Source organism: Rattus rattus, chromosome 11 (genome assembly GCF_011064425.1).
Source record: "Rattus rattus isolate New Zealand chromosome 11, Rrattus_CSIRO_v1, whole genome shotgun sequence".
Lineage (NCBI taxonomy): Eukaryota > Metazoa > Chordata > Mammalia > Rodentia > Muridae > Rattus > Rattus rattus.
Genome location: NC_046164.1, coordinates 88,315,992 through 88,333,458, shown reverse-complemented (window position 1 = coordinate 88,333,458; position 17,467 = coordinate 88,315,992). Strand labels below are relative to the sequence as shown.

Genomic DNA, 17,467 nt, shown 5'->3' with positions numbered 1-17,467 from the left:
GTTTGTTGGGGGCAAAACTCTGTTCTACTGAGGTTTTATTTACTATTATGACCTATCTGTTTTGGGGTCTCTCTTTGTAGTCTTGGCTAGTCCCAAACAGAGATCTCTACCTGCCTCTGCCTCTGGAGTGCTGGGCTTAAAGGTGTGCACCACCACACCCATCCCTTCTAGTAGGGTTTTTAGATATAAGAAATTATATTAGAGCTACATTAGAATGTGTTTTGTCGGGATTTAGCTCAGTGGTAGAGCGCTTGCCTAGCAAGCGTAAGGCTCTGGGTTCGATACCCAGCTCCAAAAAGAAAAAAAAAAAAGTAGAATGTGTTTTGTTTTCTTCTAAGAGATTGTTTATTTCCTACGAGATTACAGGGCACTTTTTCAAAATCACTTCTAGAAATGATTCTTTATGGACATTGTGGCTGATCTGCACAAGGATATTTAGGCATATTGTTTTGTTTTTCGTTTTCTTTTTTCTTTTCTTTTTTTCATTTTATATGTGTGGGGATTTTGGCTGCGTGTATGTCTATGCACAGTGTGTGTGTGTGTGTGTGTGTGTGTGTGTGTGTGTGTGTGTGTGGTGCACTCGGAGACCAGAAAAGGGTAATAGATCTCCCTGAGATTGGAGTTACAGATGGTTCTGAGCCACCACATGGCTGCTGGGAATTGAGCCCTGGTCCTCTGAAAGAGCAGTTAGTGCTCTTAGCTCCTAAATCATCTCTTGTGTGGGTGCATGGTTTTTTTGTTTTGTTTTGTTTGTTTCTGTGTGTTCCGTTGGCCCTGAGAATGAGGACTAGAGAATGGACAGCAGTGAGCTTGTCTTCTGTATAAACTGCATGCTCAAGCCCATTGTCCTTCCATGGCCAGATCCCCTCAGACATCCTGAGGGTTGCATCTGGTGCTTTCCCGCGTCTCTTGAGTTGCCAGAATACCATGGTGGTATCTTGTCCCTGGGTGACAGAGAATGTTCCTGCCATTTTATAACGTTGCTGTACTCGGTTTTTTTTCTCTACGTGTAAACTTTGCTGTACAATTGAGTTCATTAAATCCTGCTAATTTTTAATTAATTTATTTTAAGACAAAGTCTCTGTCTTAATGTTCTGTTGCTGTAAAGAGACAGAACGACCAAAGCAACTCTTATAAAAGAAAGCATTTAATTGGGGGTTGGCCTGGTTTCAGGGGCTTATTAGTTCATAAACATCACGGCAGGAAGCATGACTGACAGCAGGCAGACGTGGGGCTGAGAGCTTACATCCTGATCCACAGGCAGGTGGAGAAAAATGGCCTAGTCTGGGTTTTTGAAACCTCAAAGCTCACCGTCCCAAGTGACACACTACCTCCACTAAGGCCACACCTCCTAATCCTTCCCAAACAATACTGCTAATTGGTGACCAAGCATTTAAATATATGAGTCTCTGGGCCCGTTCTCATTCATACCACCACAGTCTGCTCCCTGGCCTCCATAAGCTTGTAGGCAAGACTCAAGGCAGTCTTCCTCCCAACTATAACCCCCTATAAAATCAAAAAGCAGATCATGTACTTCCGACACACAGCACACACACAGAATATATGTTATCATTCCAAAAGGGAGGAAAGGAATCCTAGTGAGGAAGTAACCGGACCTCAATCAAGCAGATGCCGAATCGTTAAGCCCATGTCTGACGTTAGATGCTTATTAGGTGACTCCAGCTTTGCGGACGACGCACAACGCACTTCTCTCGTGTTGGCTCCACTCCCTGTCTGCAGCTCTCCTCAGCAGGTATCCCACGACTATGGCGTCTCCAACACAACCCAGACGTCATCCTCAGATCTTCACGCAGTGACGGCCCTCCATGTAGGGACTCCCCGGCCACACACAGGCCTGGCTCCCGTGCCTTTCAACCACAAAGTACGATTCCACAACTCTCCTCCTGAATCCTGAAATCCAGAAACGTGTGGCCAAAGCGGCCAGGTTTTGCTGCCTGCTGGGGCTGGACCACCACGGCCTCCAAGACTTGGGTTTGCGTAAGCTCTGACTTGTTGATAATTTTCTTTGCCACATGAGTTCTACTCTCCACCTTGGAAGCCTCGCCGGATGGGGTCTTGCCCTGAGGCCACCTCTCCCCAACATTCCATTTATCATCAGGCTTGAGCCCATGGCTTGGCTCTGACATTACGTTTCTCCTTTTTTCCCTCATCATCTACAGTGGACCTGCAGTAGTGATCACTGGTAACCATGGGACACGGAGTATTACTGGGCTGCCCTAATGCTCCTCTGTCAGTGATAGTAACTCAACACTTGTCGGGTGGGCCTCAGGCAGACTCCTTCATGTAGCCCATGGCTTTAATTCCAGAACTTGGGAGGCAGAGGCAGGCGGCTCTCTGAGTTCAAGATCAACCTGGGCAACACAAAAAGACCCTGTCTCGAAAAACTATATATTTTTAATTTAAAAAAATATAAAATATTGTTTTCCTCTGAAACCTCTTGAGCTAGACTTAGAGTTTATGCTTCCCTTGGCTGTACTGACTTCCTAGGTCCTTCTAGGATGGCTTTTTACTTTATTCAGAGCAAAGCACTTATAATGTACTGTAGCAGAGGGACACATGCATGAGAAAGTACTTTGCTCCCCAAGCATTTGGGGCTTCCCTTTCTGGGCTCAAGAGAAGTTTGGTTGTGATGTGACATAGTTTGGTTGGCTTTCTACCTTCACAGATTAAGTCACAACTTTCTCTACTACGCATATTCCTTCCCATAATCTACTTAATTTAAACAGTTGGTGTCCAGCTACACGAAGGTGTATAATGGTAAATGAGATTCTCCCTAAAAATTCACTGCTCCCCTTACTGTGCTTAAACCCCAGACCAGCTCAGGTCGGATCGGCCCTCATATATATCTCATACCTGATATATTGGGTATACGTTCAGATAATGTATCTAAGAGTGGGGTGTATAGAGAGCTGGTGCAGGTGTGTATGTGCAGGGTGTCTTAGTTTGCTCAAGGTTGCTATACTGGAATGGGATGAGTGTATATAGTACGTGCAGATAGGGGTCCCACTCTGCCGCCTGCATTGTTAGACCAAAGGGCAGGGCCAGCTGGACTGCAGTGTTAAGAGTCTATTTCATAAACATAAAAAATAAGACAGTTAGCATCATGCCCGTACAGCTTAGTATTTGAAGATGGAGTCAGAATGGCTGGAGGTGCAGCTGGAGCAGTGGTGGCGGTCATTCCACGCCCAGCCCTGGCAGAAGCCACCCCTAGCAGAACAACTACTGAAATTCATGGCTGCTGAAGGAGGGAGGGTCAGTTTTCTCGAGGGGTGTTCCCCCTAGCCACTAGTGGGTTGCCCGTATGTCAGTGGTTAGCTCCATACACACAGAGGCTCAACCTGTTACATAGATGTTGCAGTGTCTGCACAGATCTACTAATGCACTGAAAATCCTTTGCCAATAGTGCGTTGTTAAGGGAATAGTAAGAAAAACCTCTCTATGGGGCCGAAACGATGGCTCAACAGTTAAGAGCACCAGCTGCTCTTCCAGAAGTCCTGAGTTTAAGTCCCAGCAACCACACGGTGACTTATAACTGTCATGAGTTCTGGTGCCCTCTTCTGGCATGCAGTTAGTTGTACATGCAGAGAGAGCACTCATATGCATAAATAAGTAATTTTTAAAAAGAAAAACCTCTGTGTCAGTACACATTTCTGGGTCTCGTTAGCTGGCTCCAGCTATAGAAGTCTCAGATGCAGCCACATTGTCGTCTGAGAAACTGCTGGGGTCCTGCCTTGGCTTCCCATTCTGTGAACAGACACCATGGCCGAGGCAGCGCTATGAAGGGCAGCTTCAGTCGCCGCTGGCTTACAGTTCAGAGGTTGGAAGGCGGGAAGCAGGGTAGCATGCATGCAGTCATGGCGCAGAGGAACTGAGAGGTCTACATCTTGTTCCAAAGGCAAACAGAAGCCTGACTTCAGGCAGCCAGGAGGAGAATCTCAAAGCCCACCCCCATAGTTGACACAGTTCCTCCAACAAGGGCCACACCTCCTAACATAGGTGCCACGCCCTGGGCCAAGTGTTTTCAAACCGCCACAGTGAAAAACATGTATTTACTGTATTTCGTGTATATTAGTCATTAAATGAGTATGAAGAGTAACCAGCTGTAACCACACACGTGGGCAAGGTGTCCGCTTGCAGTGTCAGACTCCTCCCTGAAGAACAATTTAATGGCTTCTCTGGGTAAGAAGTAATTTCCCAGGCTGGGGAGATGGCTCAGTGGTTAAGAGCACTAACTGCTCTTCCAGAGGTTCTGAGTTCAAATCTCAGCACCCACATGGTGGCTCACAACTCTACTGGGATCTCTAGAGCACTGCATACATAATTAAGTGAATGAAAAGTTCATATGTCCTGAAATCTGTCCAAAGTGAGTGTTCATCTGTTCCTATCAGTCCACGTGTTGATTTTGTCTACGTAATTATGCAGGACTAGAGATCAAACCTAAGGTCTGGTGCATCACCAGTTTTAGTGATAACCTCCGAAGTCAAGTGAATGACAGATCATAATGTACATGTGGGTGATGGCGTTGACTCGGACCTTTGAAACGCATAAGGGACAGGTGTAAAGGTAAACCTGTCTGATTTAAGCTATTCCTTTTTTATAATACTCTTTTTTTTTAATTTATTTTTACATGTGGTTGTATGTGTGGTTCTCCACGTGTGTGTGTGTGTGTGTGTGTGTGTGTGTGTGTGTGTGTGTGTGTGTGTGTGTGTGTTTTATGCCACAGTGTGGGTGACCTCTGAAGCGAAGAGGGCATTGTATCTCCTGGAGCTGGAGTTGAAAGCTGCCTGTTGTAAGTGCTGGGAACTGAACTCGGCTTCTCTAAAAGAGCAGCAAGCGCCCCTAACCACTGAGCCATCTCTCCAACCCTCTCTTCTTTCTCTTTTTTCTTTTGAAACAGCATGTCTGTATTTAGCCTATGTTGGCTTCTGACTCGTGGTGATCCTCCTGCTTCATCTCCTGAATCCTGGGATTATAGATGGTCACATGTTTGGCTGTTACTATTCATCAAAGGGTGTGATGACACCATGTTTCTTTAGTTTTGATCAGTACTACAATCCCAGAGGAGTTGATTTTTTTTTAAATCCTTCTCTCCTGTTTAATACAAACAAAGGTCAGGTTTGCGGTGTGAGACAGTGAAAAGGCCTTGGGAACAGGGAGCCTTGGGAATGGAGGTTTTCCTCGCTTCGTTGCATCGTGGTTTTGTTGAACGACTGAAAGGAGTGGTTAGAGAAATGAAATCCCCACATTTAAAGAATCCAGAGAGGCTTGAATTCATGTGCTTTTCTGGCCACTTCCACCCCCAAGGCAGTGACTAAAAAACTTAAATGTGGCCCAGATGGCAAAGCCTCAGCCGTTCTCCAGCTCCGGGACAGCTGGGTTAAAATGCAGCTAAGCAGCATCTCAGAGAATCAGTTTGGCACGCGGGATGGCTTTACATCAGGAGGAGGGTTTCCTACCACCTCCGTTACTGCTCTTCTCCCGGATACGCCAATTCCTTCAGATCGGGAGCCGTCTGCTAAAAGAGTGGGCTTTGAGGCCGAAGGGATGAACCACATCTGCAGGGCAGGAGAGCAGGCAGGCAGGCAGGATTAGGGGGGAGGAGGAGGGGGGAGGGGGAGGAGGAGGAGGAGGAAGAGGAAGAGGAAGAGGAGGGGGGGAACCCTCCCCTGGACTCACAGCTTCACCTCCTGCCCCTGCAGAGGAGCGGGGCTGCCAAGAACATCCACTGATTTATGGAAGGGAAATGAGGAAAGCATTTACCCAGCCATCTTGGATTTCTGAAGGTGTCCCCATAAAGGGTCTCTCCCACATGCCATCCTCTCTCATGTGTCCAGTGGGATTCAGGCTCCGCCCCTCATTCGGAGGTACCTGAGGATCTCTTGGGGTGACCGTTCCAACACAAGCTTTTAGAAATAGAGGCAGCAGCCTCAGACGGAGTTTAGTAGTCAGAAGGTCATGGGTCGAAAATGAGGGTGATTTTGTAAGAATTTTTAGCTGCTGACTCCATGATAACATTTTGGTTTATTGTAACCAGCCATTGGCTTTGCTTAATTGGGAGTTTTATAAAAGAATGAAGGCAAAAGACTTTACTCCTAATACTCATCCAGCAAGACTCAGAGGACTCTCTGAGCTCTCCAGAGAGCCTACTGTGTGCTTGGCGGGCCTACTGTGCTTGGGAACATAGCTTTTGTCAGAATCCTGTAATTGTATAGTTCTGCACTTCTAGTCTCATCTGTCTGAAGCACTTTTGTTTCAAATACCTTTGGAGGAATGATTCTCCTCTCTTGATTTACTGCCTTTTGGAGGCAAGAGTACATCTTGAATTTTTAGGACAGCCACCAGAGGTCAGCATACTGGAGGTAGCCAAGAACAATGGAAGGTGATAGACAGTTGTGATGGTCACATTTATTGAGCACCAAGTACTCAAACTTGTTTTGTTTGTCCTTGTTTTTATTTGTTTGTTTGAGAAATTGTCTCAGTCTGTAGCCTTGGCTGGTCTGGAACTCACTGTGTAGACCAGGTTGGCTTTGAATGCATAGAGGTCCTTCTGTCTGGGGCTGATGGTGTATGTGCCACCTTGCCCAGCTCTTACTTTACATCTGCATTTTTAAACAGTGTCTGAATATTGAAGAATCTAAGAGCAATCTGTTTCCGGGACTCAAACCAAGCCTTACCCCCACCCCCAGCTGCTTTTTCCCATTGCCTTTGAAACGTTTAATCCAGGTAGTAACCGGCAGCTCTCCCAGGAGCTGCAGCCTTACAGACGCCTGGGTATCGGAAGTGCTCTCGATGCTTATTTTTGGGTTTGCTTGATTCTGTTTATCATACACATCCTTCCTTCCTTCCTGCCCTCTGTCCTCAGGGCTTTTAGAGATAGGCCAACTACTAATCATGTCCTTCTGCTGCAGGGACAGCAGACCCAGATCTCAGTTCTTGTAAGTAACACAGCCATTTAAACCAGTATCTCTCTTCACAGCGTGGAGATGAGGGAAAATGTCCGGGAGCTTGAAATCAACCGTGCAGTAAGTAACACAGACACTCTGCATAGAAGTGGTTCCTGTTTCCCACAGGGCAGTGTTCTCTTGCAGGGTTAGGAGGCCTCTGTTAGATGCCTTGTAATGGGAAATCCCCACAAAGGCAGCACGGAGCCCTATCTAAAACAAACGAACAAAGAAACAAAGAAACAAAACCCAACAACAAAAAGAGAGAAATCAAGCAAGCAAGCTGAGCAAGCCAGGAGACAGCACCCTCCATAACTCCTGCATTAGCTCCTGCCTCCAGGTTCCTGCTCTGTGTGAGTTCCTTCCCTCACCGCTTTTGAAGTTCATGAAGTAACCCTCGCCTCCCCAAGTTGCTTTTGGTCATGATCTTTCTTCACAGCAGCAGGAACCTTAACTAAGACACCAACCTCAGTGAGTGCCACAGACACAAGCAAGTTCTTGGTTTCTCCTCAAGTGTTCTTCTCGGGTGGCCATCAGGACTCTGGTGGCTGCTGCTAACTCAGCCACCATGCTTTCTCTAACTTAGCTTCCTGTTGTGAGTGGAAAGTGTACAGAAGCCTGGGGCTCATTTTTCATGTTCTGATATAAATCCAGGGCCTCAGACGAGAATGAACAACTCATAAAACAAGGCCATGCATTCTAAGGACTCAACGTGGTGGCCTCCTGGCTCTCAATGCCTGTGCCCAGGAGGTCGCCTGCTTGTCCTCAGAGAATCCATTTCATGTTCTCCATGGCTGGGCGTACTGAAAACAGAAGAGCGAGCTCCTGTGAGGTGCTTCACACCAGTGTGCCCTTCAGCTGGTCCTGGGGGCGCCACCACCTCAGGCCTGAGCTCAGTAGACACTGAGTCAAATTAAGGTACACAGAAGACTAAAGCTGCTCCTGGGGCCCCGATGAGAGGCAGGCTCGGGATAGGCCCCAGGACTGATACAGACTTGGGAAGAGGAAAGCCCTGAAGACTGGATGGGGTAGGAGAAGAGTCCCGGCTCTGAGCCTTTCCATGGCTTCCCATCTGTAAAATGCCAGCTCTGATGTGTGTGCCAACAATTCGAACTGTTACGTCTAAACTAGTGAACGTGCTGATTTTTGAAAAGTGCAAAAGGTGCGATCTCTTGAGCAAGGTGCTAGTTTAGCGTTACTGGATTTTCTCATTTCAACTCACTTTTAAAAAACATTGGCTGGACTTACTTACCCATTTTGAGTGTGTATAGACTCTGTGATGCGCCTGGCAGAGGGTAACTAGCAGAAGCTGCTTCTCTCCCACCATGTGGGTCCCTGGGTCGAACTCCTTGGCCCTAGTATTTGTTTTTGTGGTTCTGGAGATTGAACCCAGGGCTTCCTGATCTTGTACTATTTGAGCTATAAGCTCTTGTCTCTCTGTCTGTCTCCTTTTCTCCTGCCTTGGTCCCTGGCTGTGGGTAGCACAGGTTTGTACCGCCATACTTGGCATCTGCGTTTGTAATATGACAGTCACCAGGGTTCGGATTGCCAAACTCAAAAGACGGGTACGTCACAGTACCTGGGCAGAGGCTGGCAGATCCCTGTAACACTGAGGCCAGCTGGGGCTACCTGGTCTCAATAAATAAAAACCATTTTAAGAAGGCGAGCCTTCCTAATACCTAAAAGCTTTATTGTGTGTATCTATGATGTAGGGTGGTCTTACAGTGTGCACGGAGGCTAGAGGACAGCTTTGTGAAGCTGGTCTTCTCTTCACCCTTGGGTGAGTCTGGGACTCTGGTCCTCAGGCTTGTGTGACATTGACAACCTTGCTGAGCCTATCCCCATCCCGTGTTTGTTTGCTTGAGGCACAGCTTATTAGCTCAGGCTGATGTTGAACTCCTCATCTTCCTGCCTCTACCTCCCAAGTGCTGGGATCACAGGCGAGCACACCACACCCTAAGATGTTTTTGACGTAGGTGACATCATTTGGGTGACTGAATCAAACATACATCTTTAAAAGCAGGAGGGGCTGGAGAGATGGCTCAGCCGTTAAAGGCTAGGCTCACAACCAAAAATATAAAAGCAGGAGTTCCCCACTTAGGAGGCAGAAACAGGTGGGTCTCTCTATGAGTTTGGGCCAGCCTGGTCTACAGAGTGAGTTCCAGGATAGCCAAAGCTACACAGAGAAACCCTGTTTAAAAACAGACAAACAAAAAAACAAGAATCAGTTCTTGTCAATGTGTTGTTGTAAAAATATAAAAAATTAAAATGCTGTCTTTTAAGCCGCTCTAGGTCCGGCACTGCAGTGCCCCTAGATATCTGCTGAATATCTTTTTTTTTTTTTTTAAAGATTTTATTTATTCATTTTATATATGACGAGTACACTGTCACTGTCTTCAGACACACCAGAAGAGGGCATCAGATCCCATTACAGATGGTTCTGAGCCACCATGTGGTTGCTGGGATTTGAACTCATGACCTCTAGAAGAGCAGTCAGTGCTCTTAACCGCTGAGCCATCTCTCCAGCCCATGAATATCTTAATTCTCAGTCAGCAAAGCCTCTCACCCGCTTTGCTCCAATCCCATATCACACTGCCAAAGGCTTCTCTCTGAGCCTGGCAGCAATCTCTCTACCTATCTAGTTCCCAAGGCAGGTTTCCATGCCAGAAACACACGTCCCAACTCCATGGTGGCCCAGACCAGCCGCCCCACACTCCATTACACTTAAATCTACATGAACGAACACACAACACAATAACCTTTGACCCAATTGGTAAGATATAATTGCCCACCTAAACATACAAAGCCCAGTACCATCCATCCCTTGGTTTAGCTCAGTGGTAGAGTGCTTTTGCTAAGCGCAAGGCCCTGGTTCGGTCCCCAGCTCGAAAAAAAAAAAAAAAAAAAAAAAAAAAAGAACATTAGTAACAACCTGTAATACACAGAGCAGAATCAACATCACCTTCCATGTTGTCTATCGGCTACTCTCCCTCCCTCCTGTCTCTTCTCTCTTCCTTCAAACTCTTCTCTCAACCATCCTCCCTTCTCCTCCAATGACAGGCCTCCTTCTATCCTGTTCCTGTCCTCACCTGTATTTTACAAATTCAATGGGGAGAAGGTTCTGGTGAAGTCACCTGAGTCCTGAGTGAGTGTCTATGCAGCTGTCCTTGGGGCAGTGGAATTAGCATCGAAATACAGGTAACTCCAGGGCAAACCACAACATCAATGTTAGTTTCATTTTATACAAAGTAAACACATTTGAAATTTCATGTATGTTAGTTAAATAGACTTAGGAAGGAAAGGCTTTTTTTTATGTTTGTTTGTTTGTTTGTTTGTTTTTTCCTACTACACACTTTATCTTACCCTGTGGTGGTTTTCACGAGACATAGCTTGCCTGAAAGCTTCGAGCTGGGCTGTGTAAAGCTCTCAGGCTGCACTTCCCAAGGTAGATGCGGTGGTAGAGACGTAAGACCTCGTTTGTCAGAGAGCCTTCGAGGGCTGAAGAGAGCCTTCGAGGGCTGAAGAGAGCCTGCGAGGGCTGAAGCGCTGTCGTCTTCCTTCAGCAGTGCTCAGCTGGCAACACCTAAAATCTGCTTTTATATAGACGTTAGTAGGGGTGGAGAATCGCCCTGCCGGGCGTCCGAGGGGATTAGGCAGCTTTGACTGCACAGGGTTTCCCATGCATCTCAGCAAGGTGCCGTGTCCTGGTGTGCTCTGTGGCCCGCATATGGAAACTGCAGCCTCGACTTCCTAGAAATGAGAAGGGCGGAGATCTCATATATTCCATCTAGACAAGGGATCTCCCCACTGCCCGCCTGTTCCTCCTACTCTGCCTCAGGGCCACCACCACTACACAGAGCACCTTCTGGGAAATGGTACACACAGCCATTCTAGCTGTGGCATTGACCCACATTCCTGAGCTTTGAACGGGTTACCAGGTGCTTGGAACAGTTGCCCCTTTTCCCATTTACCCTCCCCCGCCGTCCACCATTCATGAGCTCACTGTGTATTCCTGACCAGCCTAGAACTTTTGAAGACAAGGGTGGCTTGGAAAACTACACACTTTTTAAAGGTTAATTCTAGGCCTAGAAGCAGCTCGTTACAGAGTCACACACCTTTAATCCCAGCACTCAGGAGGCAAGGGCAGGTGGTTTGAGGCCAGCCAGGGCTATTACACAGAGAAACCCTGACTCAGAAAGCCAAACAACAACAAAATCATTTACCTCACGTATGTATGTGCTTCACCCGTGGACACGAGCACGACAGCTTTTTCGCACACGCCTTTTTTGGGGCACACGCCTCAAGCATGGTGACAAGTGACATGGGTGCTCCCACAGAGTGACATCATCGCTTCTTTCTGTCTTCTGTCACACTCACATGATGGAGAACAGGACACTGTCCTCTGTTTGCATGCCTCAGACTTGGGTTAGCATCTCTGACTGGAAGACTACACCAGTCATCTGGACAGGCATCTGGTAATGTTCAGTGTGGACTCAGGTGTCCCCACTGCATGACCTCTGCTTTTTTTTTTTTTTTTTTTTTTTTTTTTTTTTTGGGAGCTGGGGACCGACCCCAGGGCCTTGCGTTGGTAGGCAAGCACTCCACCCCTGAGCAAAATCCCCAACCCTATGACCTCTGCTTTTTTCTGGTTACTAGCCAGCCATCTGCCAGGCTGGCTTGTCCTTCAAGAGACTGGGCATGACACCTTAATGGAGTCGCTGCAGAGGATGGGGACAAGAACTGGCTTGAACATTCCTCACATGGCCATTACCTAGCTGCAGGGCCTAAGGCAAGCTACCGACTTCTCAGGGCACTTGTCCTCATCCATAAATAAGTTGGGCTTCCATTTGCTGGGAGGATAGTGTACGGCATTCCCCAAGCCAAGCTTCACATTCTCCACCTCCCTTGTCAGGTTGCTTTACAGCTGAGGACCCGGTTGTTAATCTCCCACCGTCGCTGACAGTGCCACAGAGGGCCAGTGAGGATAAGCAGATCATAGAGCGTGCACCCCATGGCATGGGGTACAAAAACCATATAATGCACTAATGGCCCAGAGATATCAGTCAGGGCCCTCTGGAAACATCAAGGGTAGAGAAGCAGCAAAATGGCCGCATCAAGATAAGGCCACAGGGACAGAAACTGAGGCCACCTAAGTGGGGACTCCAATGCTGCCACTCCCATGGACATAGGGGTTTGGCATCACCCCATATGAGACAGAATATGCCAAGTAACTATGTCTCTGGGAAAACATCCATCCGCTGTAAGCCTTCATTTTCTTAAATCTGTTAAATGACAGGCTTTGACCAACTCTGTAGCTCTCAATTTAATCAATGTATCAGAACCCCTAGGGAAATTGGGGAGGTGTGCAACATCACAATTTCTGGGCCTACCCCAGATCACTTGAATCAAAACCCAGACAGTGACGTTCTGAGTTTTCTAAAGTTTCCCAGATGATTCTCCTGCAAGCCAAATGGGAAAGCCACAGCCCGAATAATTTAAATGTCCGTCTGGGTTCCTGTGGGTCTGAGAATGGAATATTCTGAAGAACCGGCTTTTCTGGTGAACTTAGAATTCGCCGCCAGAAATTCCTTTTTGTTTCTGTTCCCGTTTTTTTTCTAAAGTGAACACATGCAAATCATTTCCGGGGTCCTTCCCACCTCAGACTTTCTGTGGTCACATGAGAAGGGTAGTCTGAGGAGGTGAGTTTTCTGTAAATTTAGGACTCAGATTGGTTGCATTGTTGATTTTCTTTTAGATTTATTTATTTATTATATATAAGTACACTGTCTCTGCCTTCAGACACACCAGAAGAGGGCATCAGATCCCATTACAGATGATTGTGAGCCACCACGTGGTTGCTTCAGGACCCCTGGAAGAACAGTCAGTTCTCTTAACTGCTGAGCCAGCCCCGCTGTTTGTTTGTTTGTTTGTTTTTTCTTTTTTCTTTTTTCTTTTTTTCGGAGCTGGGGACCGAACCCAGGGCCTTGCACTTGCTAGGCAAGCGCTCTACCACTGAGCTAAGTCCCCAACCCCCCGCTGTTTGTTTTTGTGAATGACTAGGTCTTGTCTAGCCCAGGCTGCCCTCCACTTCACTATGTAGCTGGGGATGACCTTGAACTCCAGATTTTCCTATCTCAGTCTCCCCAGTGCTGGGACCTCAGGCACATGTGTATTGACAAATGTCATCCTCGGCGACACAGCTGTGTATGAGCACCACAGAGAATTTCTTTCTGCCTTCATTTCCATTTTTGAAATCTCTTTTAAGTGTACAACTTCCAGCCTAGGGACAATAAATTCATAAAATGGGACCATCTCATGTTCTCCTTCTAACTCATCAGGGAGATCCTGACTGTCATGGATTTGCCTTAAAAGTCTTTACCTGAGGCAGTCCCTGACAGTCAGCTAAGGTAACACTCTAGATGAGATCTGTTTGCTAGTCTGTACATGGCAAATTTACCCCAACAATTCTTTCACAGTTGGATGTTTCACAGCCTTTAAAACAAATTTCTAAACAACTGTTTATTTGCTCCAAATGTTCAGGGCTGTGGGGCAGATGTGGCCGGGGCCGAATGTGCATGTAAATAAACTCTGGTCTGAATAACATTTTACAATGCTGGAGATTGAGTTGAGAGCCTTGTGCATGTTAGACAAGTGTTTTAACACTAAGATACTCAGCCCCTAACATATTAACATATTATAAAATCTCTCTCTCTCTCTCTCTCTCTCTCTCTCTCTCTCTCTCTCTCCCTCCCTCCATCCCTCCCTCCCTCCCCCCTCACCGTGTATGTGTGTGTGTCAGAGAGAGAGAGAGAGAGAGAGAGAGAGAGAGAGAGAGAGAGAGAGAGAGAGATTTTTATTAAAATGTTAGGGGTTGAGTATTTTAGAGTTAGACCACTTGGTAGGGAAGTGCTGGGGGTAACACCCTAGACCATCCCCATGCTAGGCAACTGCTCTAGGCAACATCCCCAGATGCAGCCCAGTTTGCTCATATATATTTAGGTCTAATACTATCTATCTTCTGCCTCACAGGGTAACTGTGAAGTCTGAGGGAACTCAATACCTTTCCGTGCTACACTCTGAGGAGGTCACTAAATTCTGCTAAGTCAGAATTGCACAGAAGGGTTAGAAATGGAAAAGTAGTAGTTGAGGTCCTAGAACCCCTCTGCCATGCTCCAAACCCCAGCCTGCGTGAGGACCTCAGTCGGTGTCCACCCAAAAGACTGACAGCGTGATTGGTCATGAGTAGGATATGGTCATACAAGATCTATGGTGGCCCAGAGGTCACATTTTGGAAGTTGACAGGTTGGTGACACCATTTACCCTTGGCATCAAGGACAGGGAAGGCTCTGGGCTGGTGCTGGTGCCTTTAATCCTGTCACTGAGAAGGGAGAGGAAGGTGGTCTCTGAGGTTCAAACCAGCCTGGCCTACCTGGTGAGTTTTAGGACAGCCAGGGCTACCTAGTGAGACCACAAGATGTAATAATATATAATTAAAAACAGGGAAGCTGCTCAGTGTCTTATAGTGTGTGACTTAGCCTCATCGGTGTATTGCTAGATAGATCAGGCCAGCCTGGAACTTCAAGGCAGTCCTCCTAGCTTCCCCAAATCTATGCATATAGGCACACCACGTGTCACTTTCAACTGTCCCCTAGACTAAGTTCACCAGAGCTGTAAGTCAGCAACACTGAGAACACAGTTCTGAAGGTTGCAGGAAGGCACTTTTAAAAAAGCCTGTAATTTAGAACAACGCCTCTTATAGAGACCCTGATGAAAGAGACAATCAATGGAGTAACTCACTTCCACAGTGCAGCTGGTTGCTTACACTGTGTCTTCAACATTTCTGATTGCAAACTTTCCCAAGAAGTAATCCTTCTTGGATTACAGTACAGCAGGGCAGCAACAGCCCGATGAAAAGAGAACCAGAGATTTGAAGTTTCTTTGAGCAGAATTTGAAATAAATATGAGTGAGCAGACATAAAATAATTTCATCAAGGCTTTTATAATTTCATATGTAATATATGTTACATATATTATATATTACACACACACATATATTCTGTAATTGCATATGTACTTAACTGTGCAACATAGGAAATCTAGATTGTACTATTCATAGGCTAGTTCTAGGGGATCTGGTGCCCTCTTCTGGCCTTCCTGGGCACTGCATGCACATGGAGCATATAAATATACACAGACAAACCCTTGTTCACATTAAAAAGAATTCTAGGTTCTGAGAATTTGTCCGGCACATGGTTGGTTTTTCCAATTGTTGATTCCCTTCCAGTGCCATTTAAGTTCCTTTTCGAGAGGGTTTTGACACTGCCTGGCTCCTGTCTCATCCTCAGCCTTCATCGCTCACAGACTGTGTCTCCAAGTTCTTTCTTTTAATTGAGAGAGTATCATTATGTAGCCCAGCCTCAAATTCATGATCTTCCCTGCCAGGTGCCAGGGTTGTTGGCCTGTGCCACCACACCCACCCTCAAGTTCTAAATGCTAGAGATTTCCGCCAGTGTGACAATTTTTAATTTTATTTATGTCTGTATGCCATGTGGAGGGTGGGTGAGAAGAGGGCATCAGATCCCCTAGAGCTGGGGTTCCAGGCAGCTGTGAGCCATTCATTTTGGGAGCTGAGCCCAGGTCCTCTGGAAGAGCACCAAGTGCTCTTAACCATCAAATCATTTCCCCAGACACTAGCGGAACACTCCTAGGTCACAAAATAGCGAAGCAAGGACCCTGGTGCTAGGACTTCAAAGCCTGGCTCACCCCAGCTTTGTCCATAGTTTTCCTCTTTTCTTTTATTTGGTTTGCCAAGACAGGGTTTTTCTGTGTGGCCCTAACTATCCTGGAGCTCCCTAGAATCCCCTAGTGCTGCGATTAAAGGTGTGTGCACACCATCCTGTAGTTTTCTCATTTTAAAATTGATTAATTTATATTTTATATATGTGAGTACACTGTCATTCTCTCCAGACACACCAGAAGAGGGCATCAGATCCCAGTATAAATGGTTGGGAGCCACCATGTGGTTGCTGGGAATTGAACTCAGGACCTCTGGAAGAGCAGTCAGTGCTCTTAACCGCTGAGCCATCGCTCCAGCCTGTTTTCTCTTTCTAAAGTGGTTTCTTATTTCTCTAATAATGGTAGTCCTTCCGTACTCATGGCTTCGGTTTCCTGTGGTCAGCTGTGGTCTAAAATACTACGTGGAGAGCAGACTAAGCTGGCAGTTTCTTCCTCAGAAGAAAGATTCCTCTGCCATGGAGTCCTATGTGATCCACAACCAGCCTGTTGGGGTCATCGACGGATCCAATGTAGTCAAAGCTGATTTCGCTGGTGATCCGATCCTCAGATATGGCTTTCCAAACTATGTGGGCAGAGCCAAATGTGTTTGTGTCATGGCAGGAGCCCTCGAAGGTGTCGTGTTTATTAGCTCCAAAGCTGAGGAGCACTGGTGTCAATCCGCTACCCCATGGATCATGGCCTCGTCAAGGACTGGAACGACGTAGAGCGCATTTGGCAATATGTCTATTCGAAGGACCGGCTGCAGACTTTCTTAGAGGAGCATCCCGTGTTCCTGACTGCTGCACCTTTAAACCCTCGGGAAAACTCTGGAGCAAGCTGCTGAAGTTTTCTCCGAGATCTTCGGCATGCCAGCTCTCTTCATCTTCATGCAAGCTTTATGCCACAGGCGGCACCGCGGGATTCTGGGGTCGCTGTGACCCACGCGGTCCGGATGTATGAAGGCTTTGCGCCATGCCTCGCTTCATCATGCGCATCGATATTGCTGGCGGAGATGCCTCGTGCTTCCTCCGCCTCTACTGCGGAAGGAGGGTTATGATTTCCACTCCTCCGAGTTTGAGAGTGTCAAGGCCATAAAAGAAAGAGCCTGCTACCTGACCAGGAAGGCTCAGTAGGAGCTGCATAATGGCAGCACCATTGAGATCCGCCCTTCCAGGTTCCGGGCCCTGAGCTGTGATTGGCGAGGAGAGTAAAAGTTCCCGTGAGATGTGGTGTTTGCCATCCAGAAGTCCTGGACTTACAGCCTACACTTTTTCACACATTGTCCTCTCGGAGGGTTCTACCCTGTCCAAAGGTAACGGGAGTAAAGGGAAGAAACTAGCGCCCACAGATGGGACGACCAGGATATCTGTCCCCAGAAGAGAGGTATTCCACACTGATTGGAGGCTCTATGCTTCCCTGAACACCTTTAAGAAAATGTAGGTCTCTAAGAAGGCATATGAAATGATCCATCCACAGGAAAACCTTCTAATGTTGTGACATCGCCACCTCTCTCTGAGATTAACTCCACTTTTAGAACTTACTTTCTTGAGTTGGAGTGTTTGAGAAGAACTGCTTGTGTGTGTGTGTGTGTGTGTGTGTGTGTGTGTGTGTGTGTGTCGAACGCGCGGGCAAGCGTGTGGGTACGTATGAGTGCACCCCACTACCGAGTGCCGTGTGACCCAGAGAGGACATTGAACTACCCACGAGGGGGATGGCCGGAAGCCTGGGGT

The 17,467-nt window shown here is 47.0% G+C and overlaps 1 pseudogene; it reads left to right on the top strand.

Annotated features, from left to right (window-relative positions):
* The first annotated feature begins 16,213 nt into the window (after positions 1–16,213).
* Positions 16,214–17,226, top strand: LOC116911934 (annotated as a pseudogene).
* Positions 17,227–17,467: the final 241 nt, after the last annotated feature.